This window comes from Podarcis bocagei (genome assembly GCF_964188305.1).
Source record: "Podarcis bocagei genome assembly, chromosome: 3".
Taxonomy (NCBI): Eukaryota; Metazoa; Chordata; class Lepidosauria; order Squamata; family Lacertidae; genus Podarcis; species Podarcis bocagei.
This window is the reverse complement of record NC_138127.1, coordinates 54,775,638-54,797,603: the sequence shown is the minus strand read 5'-3', so window position 1 is coordinate 54,797,603 and position 21,966 is coordinate 54,775,638. Positions and strand designations below refer to the sequence as shown.

Sequence of the window (21,966 nt, the reverse complement as noted above, 5' to 3'; positions counted from 1 at the left end):
AAGGCCCCAATCATATTTCTTCTTTATTTTGAGTTCCTGTATTCCATATACTCCCGGGGCCTCCTCCTTCGTCTTTTGCATGTAATCCAAAAGTCTCCTTGCTTATATTCCACTGGTGTAAGCTTCTGGTTGGTGCTTTCCATCTTTGCTTTCTCTTCTCCTTGTTTAGTCTCCTCCACTTCTTGAGTTATCATTTCCGATTCAGCTGCAGATCCTTTCTCATTCAGGTCCTCAATACATTCAGCAGAGCTGCTTGTTCCAGAAGTCAAGGTCATGAGTTGTTTATTCATAGCCAGACTCTGCTCTTGTAAGATTCCCACCAAATGAAACATTCTTTCAATTTCCACTAGTAACTTTCCATCCACAGCCATTGTAATGTCACAGAGTTCCCCCTAGAGGGAATCTGGTTACTTAATAATCTTTCTCCAATAATCCTCTGACTTGTTGTTGTTACTTTGTTTCCAACAATTTTAGTTCAATTTTAACTGATTTTAATCCAGAGGGATCTTAGATAACAATTTTTCAACTTTAAACTGTCCGTTTGACAGCTTTGACAGCTGTCAAACTCCGCATTCCTCTTCCACAAGCTCAAATACAGGATGCTCCCGGGCCCGGGAGGGGGGGGTTGCATACAACAGAAAAAAAGCTTCTAAAATTCCACTCTTTCACTCCAGCTCAAAATTTCTTTTTGCCAAATCTTGGAAGTTAATGTCTTTTTTAACTCACCCCACAAAGGGTAGGCTCTCCAGCTTAGTTCTTCTATAGTTGCTTTAGATCATCTGCAAGAGGGGGGGTGCGGACTTCCTTTTAGCACACACCCCGGTCGTCTCGAATTCACAGGAAAATATTCTTAAAGTCCAATTTCATCTTACTCACGGGTTATTCTTTTTTCAGTCCGAATTTCAAGGAAGGAAGTCAGCGCTCTCCAGTCATGGCTCGCGGCTCCGCTCAACCGAGGTAGCGATCGACTCTCAGCGCCACGCCACCCTCCGTACCCTCTCCGCAGCCTTTAAAAAGGCTCTTCGTGGGTCGGGGGGGCGCTTAAGGCACCCACCGAGTCTTCTAGTCCGCAGGCTTCAGCGCCTGCGGTTTCTAAGGGTCCCCGCGTCGCTGGCGCGGCAAGACCCGTCCTCAGTTGAGCCGATTCCCTCCGCAGCTCGGAGGGAATCCACCATTTCCAGATCGCGCCAACCCGGAAGTCCGTAACCTGAAACTGTTCTTAACCTGAAGCACCACTTTAGCTAATGGGGCCTCCTACTGCTGCTGCCGCGCCGCCGGAGCACGATTTCTGTTCTAATCCTGAAACAAAGTTCTTAACATGAAGCACTATTTTTGGGCTAGCGGAGTCTGTAACCTGAAGCGTATGTAACCTGAAGCGTATGTAACCCGAGGTACCACTGTACTTGTGAGACAGGACATTGTAGGCTTAGAAATAATGTTATTTCCACTAACATATATTGTGACAAACAACAACAGCTACAATTCAGAATTGATATATTTGGTCGATTAGGATTTGACCTTGGTCTGAATAAGATTAGGAATCAAATAGTACAGTATATATGCTGCTGAAGTAAGCACATTGTTTTAGACAAATTAACAAGTCTAGTCATGATAGTTTAATGTTCAGGGCCTACATAGCAGTTGTTTGGGGTAAACAGCAGGAGAGAGAAGCATCACTTTCACGACCGACTTATGATCCCCCAGAAGTATTTGGCTGGCAGTTGTTGAAAACAGCATGTGAGACTAGAAAGAGTTTGGTCTCACTCAGCAAGGAAGTTCCTACACTCTTAAGATGAATAAGGCATTGTGATAGGGTACATTGTACCACACACCTTCGTTAGCTTTCATTGTCACACTGTCTTGGACTCTTATTTGATTTAATATTTGTATACGGCTAGTCCAACAACAAAACTGAGCTCACAACAAGAAAACATTAACACCTTAAAAAAAATGTAATGTGTGACACTGACACTTGAGAAAGTAGCAGTGTACAAACCTCACTATTCCCCTTTCCTGAAACAACTCTTTCTTGCAGCATACAGAGTGATCTACAAACCAGTCCCATTCTTTAATGTTTCATGCCCTTCCATGCAATACTCCCCCATCTTGCTGATTTCTTTCTGATGTTTTGCTTTCCTCTGAGCCTGTTGTGTCGCTACTTTCTGAGTAGTACTTCCATGAAGTGTTAAACCACTTCAAGAAAGTAGCACTAATGTAAATGGCTAATTACGTATAGCGAGCTTGACCACTTTTGACCTTTCTTTTCTTTGAGCTTCCCCTTTTGGGTATGTTGGGAACAGCTGTGTACACAAAGTAAATGCATGATATATCCTTGACACAGATATCTCAGTGCCAATCCTCAGAATATTTAAGTGCAGGAGGACCTCAGGTGCATATAGCCACAGAAATGGAGCTTGTTTGTGATTCTGAAGGTCCCTTGGGTCACCCCAAGCTTCTCTACTCAAGAATGACCTAACAGAATAGTGCCTTGACCAAAAACTTATTTATATGTTGCCAGAATTTTATATAGCACCTAGTTTATATGACATGGATTTCTAAGACATTTTAGGTCTTCACTACAGTGGTACCTCGGGTTACATACGCTTCAGGTTACATATGCTTCAGGTTACAGACTCCGCTAACCCAGAAATATTACCTCAGGTTAAGAACTTTGCTTCAGGATAAGAATAGAAATAGTGCTCTGGCAGTGCAGCAGCAGCAGGAGGCCCCATTAGCTAAAGTGGTGCTTCAGGTTAAGAACGGACCTCTGGAACGAATTAAGTACAGTGGTGCCCCGCAAGACGAATGCCTCGCAAGACAAAAAACTCACTAGACGAAAGGGTTTTGCGTTTTTTGAGCTGCTTCGCAAGACGAATTTCCCTATGGGCTTCCTTCGCAAGACGAAAACGTCTTGCAAGTTTGTTTACTTTTTCTTAACACCGTTAATACAGTTGTGACTTGACTTCGAGGAGCAACTCATAGAACGCGGTGTGGTAGCCTTTTTTGAGGTTTTTGAAGACTTTGATGATTTTTGAGGCTTTTCCAAAACTTTCCCGACACCATGCTTCGCAAGACGAAAAATTCGCTAGACGAAAAAACTCACGGAACGAATTAATTTCGTCTTGCGAGGCACCACTGTACTTAACCCGAGGTACCATTGTACGTCCAGCCACTGTAGGCTTAATATGAATTTCAAACTCTGTCAACAAACATTGAATATAATACCATGCACTAGTCTTCTATGTAACAATCCATCCATCTATCTATTCCATGGAAGCTGGTTGGAACAACTTAATAAGGTGGCTATTCCATACAGCTGCTGCATCATGTAGGGCAACTCACCCCACATAAAGCCATGATCGTATGTACAGCTCCTTCAAGTATGGGTGCAACTCCTGTGAGCCATTTTAAAGGTTATGATCACGGTCAGCCAGCCATTTATTACAGTCAACCAGTCAATAAGACAAAATACAAAGTATAAGATTGAAAAAAACATAGCTGTGATGATACTACTTGTTAGAAAATGACAAACTAAGGACTAACAGACAAAGGACTAACAATCAGCAATTCTAAGAGACATGGCGACATTCAGATATTTTATCACTTTCTTGATAATGAATGCATTGGTCCTCTCTGGGAAAATACTTGTGTAGGGGTATTAGGAAGCTGGCTTATTCTGAATCAGACCTTTGGTCCAGCTTAATATTGTTTACACTGATTGGACCTTTTAATTATCTAGGACAGGGATGGGGAAACTGTGATCTTCAGATGTTGTTGGACCATAATTCCCACCATCATTCACCACTGGCTACATTCAACGGGGCTAATAGGAGTTAGAATCCAACATCTGGAGGGCCAGAGGTTGCCTATCCCTCATCTCCAATTTCCACCATAGCCTGTGATTGGCAAATCCAAAACTGAAAGAATGAAGGCTTTTGAATGGACTATTAAAATGTGCATGCCAACTGAATAACGGCTCTTAAAGAAAATGAAAGAAGAATCTGTACCAGAGTAAATCCTAATCACTGCTAATCAATTTTCCTTAGTGCTAACAAATATTTCTTGGGATGAGTAATCTTGCCTCTAACACTAATTTCACTGTTTGCTAATAAATCCCATTGGGTGTCAATAAATTTATTTCAACAATAATACTAAGCTAAATCACAGTAGGAATAAAATGTCCTTAGCAGAAAATTTCTAATGCAAACCACCCAGCAATTAGAAACAAATCCCTCTCTGGTAATATAGCAAACACTGAAAAAGCAATAAAAGAGTGGCTAGGTGGGAAGGGAGCATGTTTTACACTGTCTTTTTGTTCCTACGACATTCCTTGTGACTGATTTTTTTTCTTGAGGTATGACCCATTTTACACACTCTTTGTCTTGTTCTAAAATTGTCAGAAGAAACAAAATCTATAGTATCTACTTAGGTTGAATATATCACACTTGTTACCGTAGTACCTGAATGACTTATTTATTTTTAAAATTGCATGTGGGCGATATTTGTTTCACACTTGCATTCTGTTGTCTCAGTCAGCAGAGATTATTTATTTCACAGCTATTATAGGAAGGCTAGTTTGGAAAAAGGAAAGGGGTTATAATGTACAAAAATACACTAAAAGAAATCCACAGCAGCCAATGGAACTCTTAAACTAACGGGTTCCACTTTGGGTAAGTTTTCATTTTTATTACCATTACCTCAGTCCAGACCCTGAGCGCACATACAATACATATAAAACGGCTCTTGTGTGTGGGGCCTTCCCTCTCAATTTCAAAGGAAGGAGTGGAACCACACACTTCTGTGGGCACAACTCTGCCTCCTCCATTGCTTAAAGACGGTAATATAATATTCTAGGCGTGGAAGCTCCTTTTATGCATTGAGGCAGAAGCTTTTCCCCCAAAAGGAGCAGATCACCAGAGTGTTTTGTGCTCCTTGTTGTTTTGGGGATATACCGTGCTGCCAGTTATAGCGATACTTCTGCTATGATACTGCAGGGGTATGACAGAAGGTGACATTTTTATCTATCATTTTCTCTTGTGACCTTAGGGCAGGGGTAGTGTTCCCTCACATCGAGGCAAAAACACTCAACGGGTGTTTGAAGCAGGGGTGGGTGAGAGAGGCTGCGTGTTCTGCAGAGGGTCCTTGAGGGCTGATTGGAAAAGTTGGGGGGGGCTGCATTCAGCTCCTGGGCCTCAGATGCCTGACTCCTGCCTTAAGACATCCTTTGAAATTGGGCTAAGGATACCTTTTAGGATATAATGTGCTGTCTATGTGATATAAAATACACAGATACATCACTGGCATGTCAGCAGCTGTGTGGAACCCTTACACATGGGTGTGGAAAGTGACAACTTTATATTGCATAATTTGATAAGCTTGTGTGCAAATGCACTTTCAGTTGATATCCTAATGTGCTGGTGATCATAAGTAGCAAAAGAGATACCTGGAGATTAAGGCCACAGTCCTATACCTGGAGATTAAGGCCACGGGGGGAGGGCTGTTGCTCCCCCCAATAAATAAAAATCACTAAAAATACATAGCAAACTGAGATTCTGCCCCCCCAACAAAAATCTGGCTATGCCCATGCCTATGCCCTTGTGCCTGGGAGAAAGGTAGTACTGAACCAAGTGGGACTTGTGTCTTAATAAGTAAAGATATTTAGGCTCAGGCTGCACATTTCCCATTCTAATTTTCATTCTAAAGGACTTTATAATTGTTAACTTCTGTTTGATCATTTCAGAAAGAGCCAACTAGTAAAGGCAGAAAACCATTTTTTCAGCAGATAAAGAGTGATTGAATTGGCTGCTTCCACTTTTGTTAACTCAAAACCAGCATTTTTGTAACCTCGAACTTTGCATGGATTAGCAGCTTTGACATGTTTGAATAAATGTAGCTTATTAATAACAATAAATACCAATAATACATATTTATAGAGGCCTTTTTATCTTCAAAGTGTTTTACAAATATTCACTTGTAAATTAATTCTCGTGACACCCGTGTGAGGTAAGCAATTATTATCAAAGAGTATAATGCAAATATTCATGCATAGTATTTCATTCCCCACTAACTGCGAAACCTCAGACTTAATCAGGAATTTGGGATTGTTCATAGCTGAATATTGTTTTATCACCCAAAGTCCCATGCCTGCCATTTGCTTGCTCCAATCCACTATTTGCCATCTTGATGTTACCTCCCTCCCAACAAACAGATGGAATGAACTGGTAAACAAGAATTCTAAAAGTCACAGGTTCTGTAGGACTCTTAGATCTGTGTGTATTTTGTGTGGCATTGGGTAGGTACTTCAAAGTACAGTCGTACCTTGGTTCTCGAACGGAATCCGTTCCAGAAGTCCATTCGACTTCTGAAAATGTTTGACAACCAAGGCGCAGCTTCTGATTGGCTGCAGGAATTTCCTGCACTCAACTGGAAGCCCCATCAGCCCCATCAGACCTTCGGGTTCGAAAGAACTTTGCAAACTGGAACACTCACTTCCAGGCCTGCGGCGTTCGGGAGACAAAACGTATGTGTACCAAGGCATTCAACAATCAAGGTACGACTGTATGGCCAATTTATGCTAAGGACAGACTTCATTTCGCTTGATAACCCTCTCAGTTGCATCATGAAAATGTGGGTTCTTGCTTAAAACAACAATAAAATTATCATTAGCCGAGAAAAACCTAAATAAATTAGGCATATTTACATATATTTGCATATTCTGCTTCTGCCAATAATTGGGAGTTGCAGACAGACATTGTGATGTAGTAGCTGGACTAGGAAATGGAAGATCAGGGTTCAAATCCCCACTCGGCCATGAAGCTCACGGGGTGACCCTGGGCCAGTCACAGCCTTTTAGCAAAACCTACTTCACTATGGAATTGCAAGGATAAAATGAGGAGGAGAAGATCAATGTATATCTCCTTGAGCTCCTTGGAAAAAAGTTGGGATATAAATGTATAATTTAACATACAGACACACGCACACAAAAAAAAACCCAGTCACAGAAGCCCCACTTCCTAACTGCTAAAAATTCTGCCCAATCCTCCTCTGACTTCAGCCCACACTACTACTCACTTTATCTGTTGAGGAGGGGCCCCAACCATTTGCAGTCTCTGGCAAATTCCTTTGATCCATTGTTGTCTGAACGGGTCATTCCCCCCAAACTATCACCTCACAGAGAAGGCTAGTCCTGGCTTAATTAGCTTTTGACACATCACAGGAAGCACCAGTTTGGCTTAATTAGCTATTGACACATGCTGATTCCAGAGGATTAGAAGCATCAAATACACAACTTAAATACTCACAGGGCTAGCACTTTAAACACTCTGAGCCTTATTTTAATTCTAACACCTACTGAACCCAGTAATTTAGGGGAGTCTAGTAAAATATACTTGATATAAAAACTATGCAATACTGTCCCTGTGTAACAGGAGAACTAGAAACAACCCTGCTTGTATAGAGCATAAGCCCTCTGCACTGTTTGGAAGGGAGGTATGTAGCTAGCATTCTAGATGCATCTGTAACCATTAGCATAGCAACTATGGGATGAGGTGTAATGGTGTACAAGTCCTCCCCCAGGGACCAAAAACTTTATGGCAGTAATGAAGGAAGCTGTGAAGTGGCATTTGCTGATCCTATTATTTCTGTCTATGAAATTCTAACCTTCTAGTTAACAAAGCATCAAAATGTGGTGTGTGATTGTATGAATTGTGAGCATAACAAGTTGAGAAAGTGCAGAGCTAGCTTATTTTTGTGCAAAAGCAGTAAACAAGTTTTCTACAGGTCCTTTGTGCACATTTCTGCGAGTCATTTTCTTCTTCTAAAAGGCCAGGACAAATATATATATATATATAAAATATATATTAGAAGCACCCAGGGCCCCAATCTATGATCAGAACCCTTATTATTTCAGACACGTTCAGCAGATACATAATAACATCATAGCCTGATACCTAATAAACAAATGTTTTTCCTTCAACAAACTTGCACTTTCAAAGTTCACTGAAAGACAATGCATGGGCTATGCAAACAGACTGGGAGTTTATGGTTATTATAAGGTGTTATTAAGTATTAAACACAGATTACAGCAGTAAACAGAAAAGAGGCCAGTTGCACATTTTGTAAGATACTTGTGAAGGTTATTGAATGGGTAAACTTTAAAGAGAGACCTGAGAAATCCAATTTTTGAGAAATCCATGCTAGGTCTTAGTAATCACAGCTTCCTTTTCTAAGTGCTCACAGAAACTGTTTAACTATCTGTTCTAGGTCTTTTCCTGGTATTGGCATCAAACTCACCAGTTGGTAGTTTGTTGACAATGCAGCTTTGGCGGGTTTTTATGCTTAAATTTGCCCCAGAAGCAAGCAAAGCTTGCAGATTTGTCCTGAGGGTCTATGGATTAAGAGAAATATTATATTTACTTCTATTATGGCAGCTTTCCCATTTCTGACTTCTTAGTGCAGCTAATAAAACAGGGAGTATCCAAGTGAATACTTCTGTTAGTCAAGGTCTTTTAGTTGTGCAATGAAACTTCCCTGCCCTCTCCTATCCCCATGTACCCCCTAAATCTGTTATGGTTCCATTGTGCAGCTAAAATATCTTGATGAGTAGAAGTGTTTAGTTGGATACTACCCAATACATACTTGTACCACAGAGAGAGAAGACCCAGGGTGAGATGGGGTTGCAGCAGGAATATCCAATGGGGTCTCCTTGCTACGCTGTTCAGCTACAACCTCCATTAGCCACAGCCAGCACGATTAATTGTCTGGGATAAGGGGAGGTGTAGATGAGCAACATCTGGAGGCTACCATGTTGCCTCTGTTAAAGTGCTGGAATAACATTGGAGAGACCCAAGTTGAAATTGTCATTTGGCCATGAATCTCCATGGAAGAACTTGAGTCAGCCATACTCTGCCAGCCCGACCTACATCACAGAGTAGTTGTGAGGGTAAAATGAGGTGATCATACTTGAGTTCCTTTGAAGAAATGTGCAATTCATAAATAACAAATGTTTACATGTCACTAACAGTATGATGTGGAATCTTATCTGCAAGCATAGACTGAAAACACTTCCCTCTCCCCCCAAAAGTTATTCTCTGTATTCCAAAAATGACGCGCTATATTTAACTTCACAAGGCCTCTGTACAGATCCTCAAATATTCTAATAACTACACAAACATTAATATTTAAATACAATACATCCTATGAGCTACAGAATGGTCCTGTGGACAGATAAACTGCTTAAAAAAATTCTCTTTAGGAGTCAAGCGGGGAGATGTTGATATGATTGTCTCTTGTCATTGTAAAATTGGCAGCTGTTGGATGCAATATACATCCCTGGTAAAAACAGTTCAAGGAGGGGAGCAACTGCAGTGAAAATTAGTACTCTTACCCTAGCAATGAATGGTGCTATCAACAAAATTTGGGGGCAAAGCTTATAAAACTCTTTTACTTTCTGAAAAGTGCAATGTGGCAATATTTAACTATGACTGTGGTCCTCACATACAGAGATGCCCTAAACAGATGTAACTGCTGCTGTTCTCTTAACCATAGTCGGTAGATTGCTGGTGGTGTATGGAGTCACACAGTCCCATTTCCTCCTTCTTTTATAAATATAGATTCTCCCTCTTTCTTCCATTGCCTCTTTAGCTAGCAGTACATCTGCAATGATACTCTTTGTGATTAATGCTAGCTTGGTTGCTCTTACAGGTTTACAAACCTATTTCTAATGCTGGTTAGAATGGAAACTATGGTTAGCTAGCATAGGAGCCAACCCCTAGGGGCCAAGGTTCCTTTGCCCCCTCCCCATAAAATATTTGAGGGGGACCCCCGAAGTTAATGGGCACTGCCATTCAAATGCTGTGTGCGTGCCATATTTTGTGATTGATTTTTTAAATTCAAGTTGGCACCCCTGTTAGTTAGCAGTTATGGTGGACTGTTGTGGTGGGTTGTGTCCAATTAAGTTGCACAATAACATCTGCACGACAGAACTTTGTCTCCCTCTTCTCCCCCTGCACCCCACAAATCTGGCCCAGAGGGTTAGAAGAACCAGCAGAACCCAAACAGATGAGGAGGTCGAATGGAAGGAGAAGTTCTATTGGATGCAGACCAGTATTCCTCACAGGAGTCACTTAAGCCACATTTTCTGCAAAGCCTTGGACACAATGCCTTAATCCTCATTCTACTCAAAGGTAAGTCCCACAGAGTTTGCTGAAGGTTACTCCCAGGTAAGTGGGTAGTCTGAACAGTAGTATCTTTATTGACAATTGTAATGAAGAACAAACAGAAAGTGCCTACTCAGTACTTAGCAATGATTTATCCCACCACATAGAAACCACAAGCTGTGTGTATATTTTTTTGTGTGTACCTGGATATTCCTATATTACAGGGGGTTGGACTAGATGATCCTCAGGGTCTCTTCCAGTTCTACAGTTCTGTGCTTTTTTGGTTCTATGATCGGCGGCACTGTCGGTACCATTCTGCCCTCTTCTTGCACTCCAAAACATTTATCAGTAGAAATGGTACAAAACTGGTTTGCATACAAAGTTCTTTTAACAGAAGGCATCACCATGTTGTACTTAATTTCTGAAATGGTGGTGGTGGAGGGGAGGAAGTCTGGCTTAAGCCACGTCTGCGAACTCTTTGCTGTATCCCATCTGTATGGCAGAGAGACAGTGGTTGTGGTGACTAAAGACATTCTGAATTGAAGACACTCTCCTCTTACTACAGTGGTACCTTGGTTTAAGAACAGTCTGGTTTAAGAACAATTTGGTTTACAAACTCCGCAAAACCAGAAATAGTGTCTTGGTGTGGGAACTTTACCTCGGTCTAAGGACGGAATCCGAACGGTGGAAGGGCACCGGCGGTGGGAGGCCTCATTAGGGAAAGTGTGCCTCGGTTTAAGAATGGTTTCGGTTTAAGAACGGACTTCCGGAACGGAATAAGTTCATAAACTGAGGTACCACTGTATTTCACATTTCACTGAGTAACTCTAGAAACAAAGTTCCCATTACTATTAAGCAGAAATATTTTACATAGTAAAATTATCTTTTCCTACAAAACTTTACTTTGTACTTATCTTATTGAGTATCCATTCATAAGAAGCAAGAGAAGGGAATGTTCACTGGGTTAATATGCTTCATCAAGCTGTGTATTGGCCCAAAGGTGGTAGATATCGGTCAATGCAGAACTGCATATTTTTAAATATAAAGTTTTTTTGTAAAAATAGAAAATATAAAGAATAAACAAACCCCCACACATCTGAAATACAGGAACTGTTTATGTGCAGTTAATTCCAGTAAACTAGTTATTACAAATGCTTTTATTTCTGCCCAGAATACTACTGAGTATCATAAGAGAAACTAGTTCACTATTATACAGTTTTCCATATATAAGGAAATAATGCAAAAGAGATAAGCCATTTTCAAAACAGATCAGCTTGTCTCTTTAGCAATGGAAAATGTCAGCCTAAAAATAACAAAGCTCTGTCTGTCCACATAGTTCTCTGCTTCACCTTCCTTGATCCCAGTCCATAAATCCTATGGGGAGGATTTGTGTGACATGTGTGTTCTGCACCTAGTTGGTGTGATTATAAACCATAAATTGTGGCTATAATATTTGCATTAAATGTGGAAACTGAGCTGAAACATGTTTACTTGGAAGAGAGTCCTACTCATCATATTTCTAGCATATATGTTTTAGATTACAGTATTTATAATATATGAAATGGCATTTTGGGGAAGAAAGTGAATGTATTACAATACACAGCTCAGCTCCCCCTAATGGTGTTACTAATGCATCTCTATCAACTTATGGGATATTCTCTGTTGATCAGATCCCTGCTGATGAACAGTAAAGCAGATTTGATGTTATGTGAATAATTGTAAGATTATTATTTAACAGCAACATATTTTTCTTAATCGAGCTCACATGGGGGTCCCTTTCAACGTTACAATTCTATGATTCTACGATTTAAAGAAATTACAATAAGCCATTACTGGAATTCGCACATGAACAGAAAGAGGGGCATTAAATGCACTGATATGTCATCATTTGGATTCCCGGTGGCATTGTTGTTGCTACGGCCTTTAGAAGACTGGGGTGAAATTTCCCAAGTCTGAATAATGGCATTCTGTCACTTAGTCTGAAATCTTCTCTTCTGCTCTCCAAATGGACAGAGCAATCTTCACTTTCTGTGTATCACTGTTGTGCTGCTGCTAAACAGATTGTCTGTTGTCCCGCAGAGTTGGTCTCATTTCACTAGTGGATAAAGCGATTCTTGCAAATAGCTTGCAAAATGATTTGGGATCCTTTGGGATGAAAGGCGTTATAAAAATGTGTAAAATTATTATTACCAGGGAGAAAGAAAGAAAAAACCCACCACTGTGTGTACTGTTTATATCAAGCGGGGAATGGGGAGGTGACTGCCTTATGTTAATGAAATGCCTGTTTCACCCTTATTACACTGGAGAAACTGTGGGAAAAGAGTTTATCATGTGAAAATACAACACCCATGTTCCTACTATAATACAGCAGAGGCCAATGAGACTTGTGGTAATCTAAGGAGTGAGTGTTGATTGTTCAACTTAAAAGATGCTGGGAATGTGGAAGATGTATCTCACACTTTAAAAAAACCACAAAAAACACGGGAACTGCTTCAACTTGATTTTGCCAGGTTTCTTGGGATTTGCAGTACATTCAGCAAAGCAATGGCGTTGCTGAAGTACAACACATTGGAAAACGTAGGCAACACACAGCTGCTGTTACTCTGTTAATTAGGCAAGCATAAAAGTAAGTCAAGATGAAAACTTTGTTGCACTAAGATCTAGTTCTCACTGACAGTGACAGAGCTTCATGCTCTGGCACCGGGGGGGGGGGCGCAGAGAGCAGGCAGGGGCAAGGCTGACATGCATCCTGGGGGTGGGGCGTGCCGCCCGCAGGGGCAGGGCGTGCATCCTGGGGGCAGGGCACCCAGCGCAGGCGGGGGGCAGCCGCATTGGCACCCCACTGGGATCGCGCTGCCGGGGGCGGTGCGCTCCCCCCGCACTCCTCTTCCTCCGCCAGTGCTCACTGAGGTAGTAAAGTCAAAGTGAAGATTTTGGATGACAAAGCTCCTTTAATTCTTCATTTTAGAGAGCAGGTGAGGGCTTACAGATTAAGGTTGCGGTCCTGTGGTCTCTGGGAGGACACCAATGGGGCCAGAGAACTGCCAAATTTCCCACTTTGAGGGGAGAAGGAGAAGCTCATCCTCAGAATAGGAGTCCCTAGGGAACACTGGGAACAGGGTTGTGGACCTTAAGAGCTTCCCATTTGGCTGACACACTCCTGGAATGGGATAGGTGGGGGGACAAACTACACCAGCCTTGGAAGTGACAGAGCTTGTTTTCTTTAATGTAAGGGAAACTGTTTCAAAAACAAAAAATTGGAATATGAGAAATGGTTCATCTGCCTTTGACTCTACCTCCGTCTTTCCTCTTGGATTGCTCCACTCATGTTGTCAATAATGTCAGCCCACATCTGAACTGAGAAGTGCTGTAGCCCAGATCCATAAAGTTTGCCACCTCGGTGAGAACTAAGCTATCTATCTAAAAATGTTCTGCAAGAAAAGTAAAAACATTTTTTTAACCTTTGTTCCCTTGCATTAAGTTTGGCTGTTGAGATCAGAGTGAAGACTTTGGATCACAAAGCTCCTATTATTCTTCACACTATAGAAATAAAAAGATTTGCACTTATGCAAATAGTTACAATACTTTGAAATAATGTTCTGCTAGCTAAATGTATTTTTCAATGTACTATTTAATTATGGATATGCTTGATTTAACACTTAGTACCAAAATGCTAAAAATCTCAAAAGTGCTAAAGTCTACAGGAAGCACAATATTGCTGTATTGTGTGCAAAAGCATTTTAAGATTCTGATTCTGGGAGAGCTTTATTGAAAACAGTACTTAGGTACTTGTCTCTGGGGCCTAGTGCTATACAAGTGTGATACAGGAGAGAGAGGGAGAGAGAGAGAGAGATGGCCCTTTTGACACATAAACGCTGGGCACAAGCTAGCTAAAATTATACACATTCAAGTCCCATTGATTTCAAAGAGAGATTTTTGCATTTTTAAGTTGATTGACTTAAAAAATTAATCAACTTTAACAGCCTCAGTTCATACATCTGGCATGTATAGCTACTATTAAGGCCCATTTAGAGTGCAATATCTGAAGGGTACCACAATAGCTACTCCTGGTGTAGACAATGCTGAGCTAGATGGACCATGGGTCTGATTTAGCATAAGGTGGCTTCCTAAACAGAATGGCAGCCTTAATTGTGTATCAATCATTTCTTGGATTGGCATTAGAAGCTTTTGTAAATATTCATGGTCAATTAGGATATGGAAGATGAGCATGAACTTCACTTGGGGCATTTCAAATTTTGCAAGTGGTGCTATACCACTTTGCAAAAGAAAAGAAAAGAAAAAGGAAGGAAGGAAGGAAGAGAAAGAAAGGAAGGAAGAAAGAAAGAAAGAAAGAAAGAAAGAAAGAAAGATGCAGGTTCAGGATGTTTTAAAATGAATTTACAAATAAGTTTTTTGGCTAAAAAGAAACAATACCAGAAATAAAGACGGATACTTAAAAGTTATATTGTGTTCCCTATCTTCTGATCATATTACATGTCCACCATGTCTACTTTTATATCTTTTAACTCCATATTTTTACACTTTCACCCCTGCCTCTGTAATTTATTTGCTTCGTCTGATATATTCTGGCACACATTCAAATAACATAGTAGCTAAGTGAAATAGCATATACTTTCTACATTGCATTAACAGGAATTATTAAGTGGTATTACTGGGTGGTTTTTTTCTTGCGCACATGCGCATGTGCGCACACAGTGGGGGAGAGAGAAATATGTTATCACTTCTGTATTTGAAATAGTAGTTTCATTTTGTTTTGAGAACTGCACATCTTTCATTCTTAGCTGGTAGGCTGACAAAACCAAAGCAACCTGGATAAAAATGAAGGGATTTCAATCACCGTGAAATACTGTGTGACATAACGGCCAACATAAAGCCATCATTCTCAATGTTTACATTGGTACTGATTCTTAACAGCAGGACGTTAGCTCAATATAAAGCTATGCTTTTTCTAAAACAACTCCAGGTACAAGGAGAGCCTTTAACAACCAATCATGTTCCAGTTCTATAAAGAATTACACTACCAATCCAAACTGACATGTACATTAAAGCTCACCTACGGGCACCTTAAATTTTTACTCAAAGTCAGGGATTTACTCATCCCGAGAAACACAACCCCACAATAGCTGTTATGTACATATATCATTCCAGAAATCAATGGATGTTCCAAGTGTTACAGTTCCATACATATCCAATTGTTTTACAATTAACCCAATATGACACCTAAAGAGAAAATTTAAATAAGGAAATTCACATCTCCCAGCGTAAATCAGCATGATGAAAAAGCAAGCATTGACAATGCTTAACAATTTGGCTGCTAGTACAACAGCCTGTTTCTTTGAAGTTATTTATGTCTCTGTAGAGTTGCAGCAAAGGCTGATGTATGCAAAGCCATAGTACTTAATGCCAGAACTGACTAGCTGCCAGCATGTTAGGGAAACAGCATTGCGAAGAGGATGTCCAAGGAAACCCGGGAGCACAACTCGATGTATGTTCACTCAAAGGTAAGTCCCTCCGAGTTTGCTGACTCCCAGGTAAATGGGTAGTCTAAATAGTAGTATATTGATTGACAGAAGAACAAATAGAAAGTGCCTATTCGCTCCTTAGCAATGCTTTACCCACCCCCACCCCCTTTTGGCCTGGAGACTCTTTTACAGCTGCACTGGATTGTACAACCAGGTTCCACTTTAAAGTGGCTTTGCACATAGCAGCAATAAGTAAGACAATGTGGCGATTCACTCAAAAAAAAAAGGAAAACAAACCACAACCCCTGATCTGCAACATGACAATGTGCAACTTCTGCTGCTTTAGAATATTTCCCAATACTTGATAGCTAAACATACATACATTGGTTCTGAGTTAAGTGAACAATAGGGGCACAGTACAGAGTGAGAGTTCTTAAAGGAAAGCAGCCTTCTATGCCTGATGGCGTGCTTAGAGGGCTTGTCCATCATGCTTGCAAATGGCATTTATTTATTTAAAATTGTGAACAAGCTCCTGTCTTTTGTGTGTGCCCAGCTTGCAAGAGGTTATTGCCATCCTGAAACAAGTTATGGCAGTGAACTGGGAATTTGGCAGTCTGGTACTGGTACGGAAAGATTCCTCTTAACCACGAAATCACTTGATTCCAGGCCAAGTGTAATAAACAACAAACTCTTGCATTAACAAGTCAAGAACTAGTGTGGCCCAGTGGATACAATGTTATGGCCACTTTACACATTACATTTTTAGGGATACACCTAAAAGGGTTTATGAATGCTTTAAAACTGCAGGATGTGAATGTGCCAAACAAAAATTTGGAAACACATATATATCAGTCATTACTGGCTTCTTCTCTCTGAGTGTACACTTGACATCGTTCCCAGACCTGTCTCTGTGTAATGTGTGAAACGGCTCCTAAACTTGTGCTCAAGCTGCATTTCAGCTGCAGTCTCAAAAGCACTTTGTAGGATTAAACAAAAAAATCCACACAGAAATGACTTCTATGCAGGAACTATGAATCCTTCTTGTAGATCAAATGCGACAATTGCATTCATTAGGGTTTTGTTCCATGTCTTTTGCTGGGACAGGGCTGGCACCAGGTTGACAAGGCCCTGAGCAATGTTCCTTCCAGTACTTCTCCCCGCCAAGCTTACCAGAGTACGGATGACACTGGGCAGTGGCAGGCAGCAAAGGAGGTAGGCAGCAGCACAGCTCCAGCTGTACTCCCTTGGCCCAGCATTGAAAAGAGAAGCACTACAGGGCAAAGCAGTTGCAGCCAGCACCACTAATATCCTCTTTCTTAAACCCAGTTCCTGTAGGCATTGTCCCCAATCAGCACATGGAGGATGGAACCAAAAGGCTACCGGTATATTAGGTAGGATCTATGTGTCTATGGCTTTAGGAACTATTTGGTCCATCTATTGTCCACACTGTCTGGCAACAACTCTAAAGGGCTGTAGTCAATGTCGGACCATCTGCTTTGGGTGCAGATAGTCCCAGGTCCAGTCTTCAGCATCTCCTGGTAGGTCTGGGAATGTCTCTTCTCTGAAACCCTAAACAGCTGTTGCCAGTTAAGTGTGGGCAATACTGAGCTCAATGGAGCAGTGGTCTTGGACTGACTCCATACAAGGCAGTTTCTCATGCTCCTAAGTTGGGTTAGGTTTATTTAATTTATGACTCACTTCCTGCAGCAAAAAAGCGTGACAATGATTTACAACAAACGCGGTAATAAAAATACAGAAACATATTGAAAACGTTGGGTAAACACATCCAATCACTTGTGCTTCCTAAAACGCACGAAAAAACAAAAACATCTTTGCTTGGCGCCGAACCATTGGGGATAAGATAGTGGTGACTGCACCAGCCTGGTCTAGCGCTTGTTTTTATAGTGCTGGGACATTACAAAAGCAAGACTTGTTTATTTATTTATTTAAAGAGGAGGCTGGCATCAGGTGAGGTGGGTCCCCAGCCTCGCTAGAGTTGCCATATGTCCTCTTTTTCCAGGACACGTCCTCTTTTTCATAGGTAGAGTCATCATAGCGATCCATAGTTAAAAGTTTAAGTTGGCAAATGTGCCCTCTTTTTGGCTCTTCAAAATATGGCAACCCTCTGTCTCACCATGCCAGGTGCTGGTGCTATGCCTTTGCCAAGATGCCACAATTATCTGCAGTTCCAGAGAACTTACATACCACATTGATTCCCCACACTCTTCCCCTGCCCCACCAGCTTATATCCTGCTTCCTGGAAGTGCTCTTGAAATGGCTTCCAAATGTTTAAAAATGCACAAAAATGCTTGCACAGGGAGTAAAGAGACTGCATGCATGGCAATCAAATCAGGCAACCCACAAAGAGGACCACATTATATCCTGCAAAAGAGAACCTTCCATGGATCTCACTTCCTCTCAAACTCCCATTCTTAAGTATTATTGCGAAATCAATAAAAGAAAAGATTGTGTCAGCGTTATATAAAAGTTGTGTGTCTCACCTCCTGCACTGCAAATACGGACAAAGATAGCTTTTTATACAAGCATGGATAAAGGGTAGGGATAATTTGTTAGAGACACTTAAATTGTGCACGACTCTTTGTGTCTGTTGTACATAAATATAGGTCAAACAGATTCCCTGAAATAATTGGTTGTGAATGACCTTACCTGAATTGCTGTTGCTTATGATTCATGGAGCTCCAGGCTGTTCGATGGTAAAAAGAGCAGAAAACTGGGCAAGGAACATAATCGTCAGATCATGTAGAAGAATAGCTGTCCATGGCTAAAGAAACAGATATAATAGGCCTTAAGTTTATTTTAGCTTTAGGATCATTTAAATCACAAGGATAGGAAACATATTGTGTCACCATGTAAAAGCCACATGTTAAACAAGGCAAGTTTTAATGTGCCCTGAAAAAACAACAACACCATGCTGAATTTAACACCTTGGGGCAATTTCTGTATTAGCAATTATTCAGAAGTAATCTTTCACCTTTGATGTGTCAGGAGAGCAAGTCTACAGCTCAAAACCCTGATGGCTGAGGTGGGCAAAAGGTACACTCCTTCCCCCAGTGGCTGCTTCAAGCAAAATAAAAATTTGGCAAGAGAGCTAGTCACATGGTTCTACTACATCATGTGCAGTTTGACATTCAGGTAGTTGAACAGATTGGATAGCCTATATGTTTTCTTTTGTATTGCTATAAGATTAGAGACATGTTGTATTTTTTTTAAAGAAACCAGAGAGTCAGAAGAAGATTGTGGAATTTCCCAGTCAGCCCCTTCCCCTGGAATCCAGAACTATAGACAAGAGCTTCGGTTCCCCCCTCAACCCCCACATTAAGCCCCAATGAGAGCCTTTTAAATGTGTCTGTGGGAAGGGGGGGTGTTATTGCTTTGCTGTTTCGTTGTACTTATTTACTTGTTTTTATCCTGTATTTTATTCTAATCTTCAGATGAAGGGCACTATAGAAATCTAATAAATGAATGAATAAAACAAGAGGTTTGCTGCTTACCCTGTGTGTGTGTGTGTGTAGATGAGGACGTCGAGTGCCTAGGAAATTGTTTGTCCCAGGGCTCTTTGCTGGGTTGCACACAACAGTATGTCAGTGACAAAAACCTCTTGACCATCATCATCATTATGTACTACAGCACCAGGAAAAAAATTACATGTTTCAGGGCCTTTGTTGTATGGTGGGCCTGACATTTCAGCACCCATGGATTCATGGAAGAATGTAGGCCTCACAAAGAGGCCTTCCATTTGCAGCTGCCACCAATGCAGTTTGGATGAGGAAAGAGGCTGAGCTCATGAGTTTTGGGGTACACAGAGGAGTTGGGCCTGGGAGAGGTGTTTGAGCCTTCCTGGTGATGTCATCAGGAGCGGGACAGGTTTCCAAATACAGGTGGCAGAACAATGTGGCAGCTTGGTGGTAGAAGTTGGGGGGGGGGGCTGCTCTCGTGCATACTTCACCATGCATTAGAAAATCTAGATAATAAGGATAGTTCATTCCACTACCAGCACAAGCCAGGCAATTTCTGATATAATCTTTTATCCTATTATTCATCAATAATATTTTTATATCACTTAATACACATGATCTCTACGCACCTTTACATCTGTTGAATGATTTATGATGATTCCTCTGTGGGAAAATATTTCATGTAATAGGTCATCCTCACAACATGCCTAAAAATGATCCTGTGAATTGAAATTACTTTGTACTTAAGCAAAATTTCGCCAAAATTATCATCTTATCTTAGGTCTATTATCATCTTATTTCTTCTGAACAAATACCATGCCTTTTGGTCTACTGGTAGGATTCCCATCATCGTGTATACCAGACCCAATTCAGGAAGGGCAAAGCCTGATTGAAAGCAGTCTTCCATGTATGGATCCCGTTTCTGAATCCCACACACAAGGATGGCAGCCCTACCAACAGACTCCCTTTAATGGTTTCTATGGATGCTATTTTTCTAGAAAAGGAACTGGGACTCACCATGAATGCCTCCCTTGTTCTATTATAATGGCAATGGCACCCACCTGAGAGGTTCCAGAACTGAGTTCCAGCTGAAAAATGCCCTGGGCACATTGATCTGTGCTGGATTGGGTCTGGGTGAACAACCCCGAAAAGATTGCCAGCATCGCCAGCTTTGACAGCACTTGCCTGGGAAGGGTCTGGAATCCAGGCCCCTCTCCTTTCCAAATAGACGATTTGGAGTACTGCTAAGCATGTTGGTGTGAAAGGGTCTATGCACAAACATTCCCCAGGCAGATTTGTGGCTCTACACCCAATTTTATCCAATTTATTAAATTGGATAAAAATAAGGGAAGACATGTTGTTTGATCAACTGCCCTGATTAAGTACAGATTAAAGTCTGTAACCCAACACCTACTTACCTGAGAGCACCATTGAACTCAATGGGTCTTTCTTCTGAGTAGAGACATGTGTGAGATTGAAAAAGCATACCAGTTAATCAGCAAATTCCTTAGTCTGGGTTGTAGAACAGGCTCCTTTGGGACTCCCCAAGGTACTTCTGGTAAGCAAAGGAAACACATTTACAATGGTGTGTGTAAATCAGCTTTCTTTTATTTAAATGATGTGTAGTAGAATCAGATCTTAAGCTTCATTAAGGATCCTCAACAAGCGCCTTCTTTGAAGTGTTTAAGTGTGCAAATACAACTGGTTAATTAATCGATCAAACCAGTTAAAAGCCAGAGAGCAAACCAGCTAATCCCTTTAAATCTCTTAGCACTTCTGCTCATGTTGCATAAGGGGGGGGGGGGGAATAAGGCACGCCTTGCTTTAGCAACTTTTGGCAAAGCGGCTATCTGCGGGGAGGGACTTAACCGAGGCGGCTGTGAAGGATTCGCCCTCCCGCCCTCGGCCAGACCGAACTCACCCTCGACAAAACATGGAATCATGCTGGAAGATTTACTTAAGGGGGAAAGGTCCACTCCTTTTTTCAACATGTTGTAAATTTGCACAGCTTCACTGATTTTGATCTAGTTGCATGAAGCTGCTTTAAAAAAAAAAAGTTAAGCCAAGACTTTATCTCAGTCTCCTTCAACGTTCGTGAGAAGAGGAGAGAATTTCCTTGATCTCTTTTCTCTTTCTCTCTTTGCCCGGGGGAGAGCAAGGCGCTCCGTTCCTGCCTGTGTTCTACGTGCTACAGAAATCCAGTCCGGATTTTGCACGCAGCCGGACTGTTCCTCTGGTTCAATCTATTTTTCTACTGCAGCTCAAAGAGTGACTGAGGCAGAATCACACGCAGTCACAGGATCAGTGGATCCTTGCACCATTAACTTACATGCTCCAGACTTTAGAGGAGCTGCAGAATTCAGTGCCCAACTACTTTCCGTCGCCTACAGTTGAAAGCTGCCCCACTCCAAAGCTGCCCCACCGCTCTGCAGCTCAAAAAGCAGGGTAACAAACCACTTTGTGGGAGCCTGAGAAGCAGGGACTATTTTCTCTTACTGTGTCCTCTCCTGGGCTGCTGTAATGAACAACATTCCTAGGTTGAAGCCTCCTCTCTGCTTTGTGCCTATTAGCTGTTCCCGTTCCCTCCCTCTGCTGCTTGTTTTCCGCCCTAATAAAGATCATACCGGAAATAACCATTGCAGACCTGCTTGCGAAGTAACTAGGAGTTGGAAGTTAAGTGCTTAAGCCTCGGGATCTGCAAGGACGAATGTTTTGGACAGTTAACATAATTGTTTCTCCCGCAAAGTGCCAGCAAAAAAAGAAAGGAAACAGAAAAAGGGGGGGGGAGCTGTGTGCAATTGCTCCACATACATCAAGAGTTGTCGGTAAAATCAAACTGACGTCATCTCT

The 21,966-nt window shown here is 41.4% G+C and overlaps 1 long non-coding RNA gene across 2 annotated transcripts; it reads right to left on the bottom strand.

Moving 5' to 3' along the window:
• Positions 1-10,256: 10,256 nt before the first annotated feature.
• LOC308583722 lies at positions 10,257-21,880 on the bottom strand. 2 transcript variants are annotated; one of them, XR_014006373.1, is made up of 5 exons: positions 21,446-21,880; positions 20,531-20,671; positions 18,308-18,422; positions 13,454-13,588; positions 10,257-11,182 (listed from the first exon to the last, which is right to left on the bottom strand). It is a non-coding gene; the product is annotated as an uncharacterized lncRNA (long non-coding RNA). The 2 variants fall into 2 exon arrangements; XR_014006374.1 differs by lacking the exon at positions 13,454-13,588 and having other exon boundaries at positions 10,257-10,649; positions 21,446-21,581.
• Between the last annotated feature and the right edge of the window lie 86 nt (positions 21,881-21,966).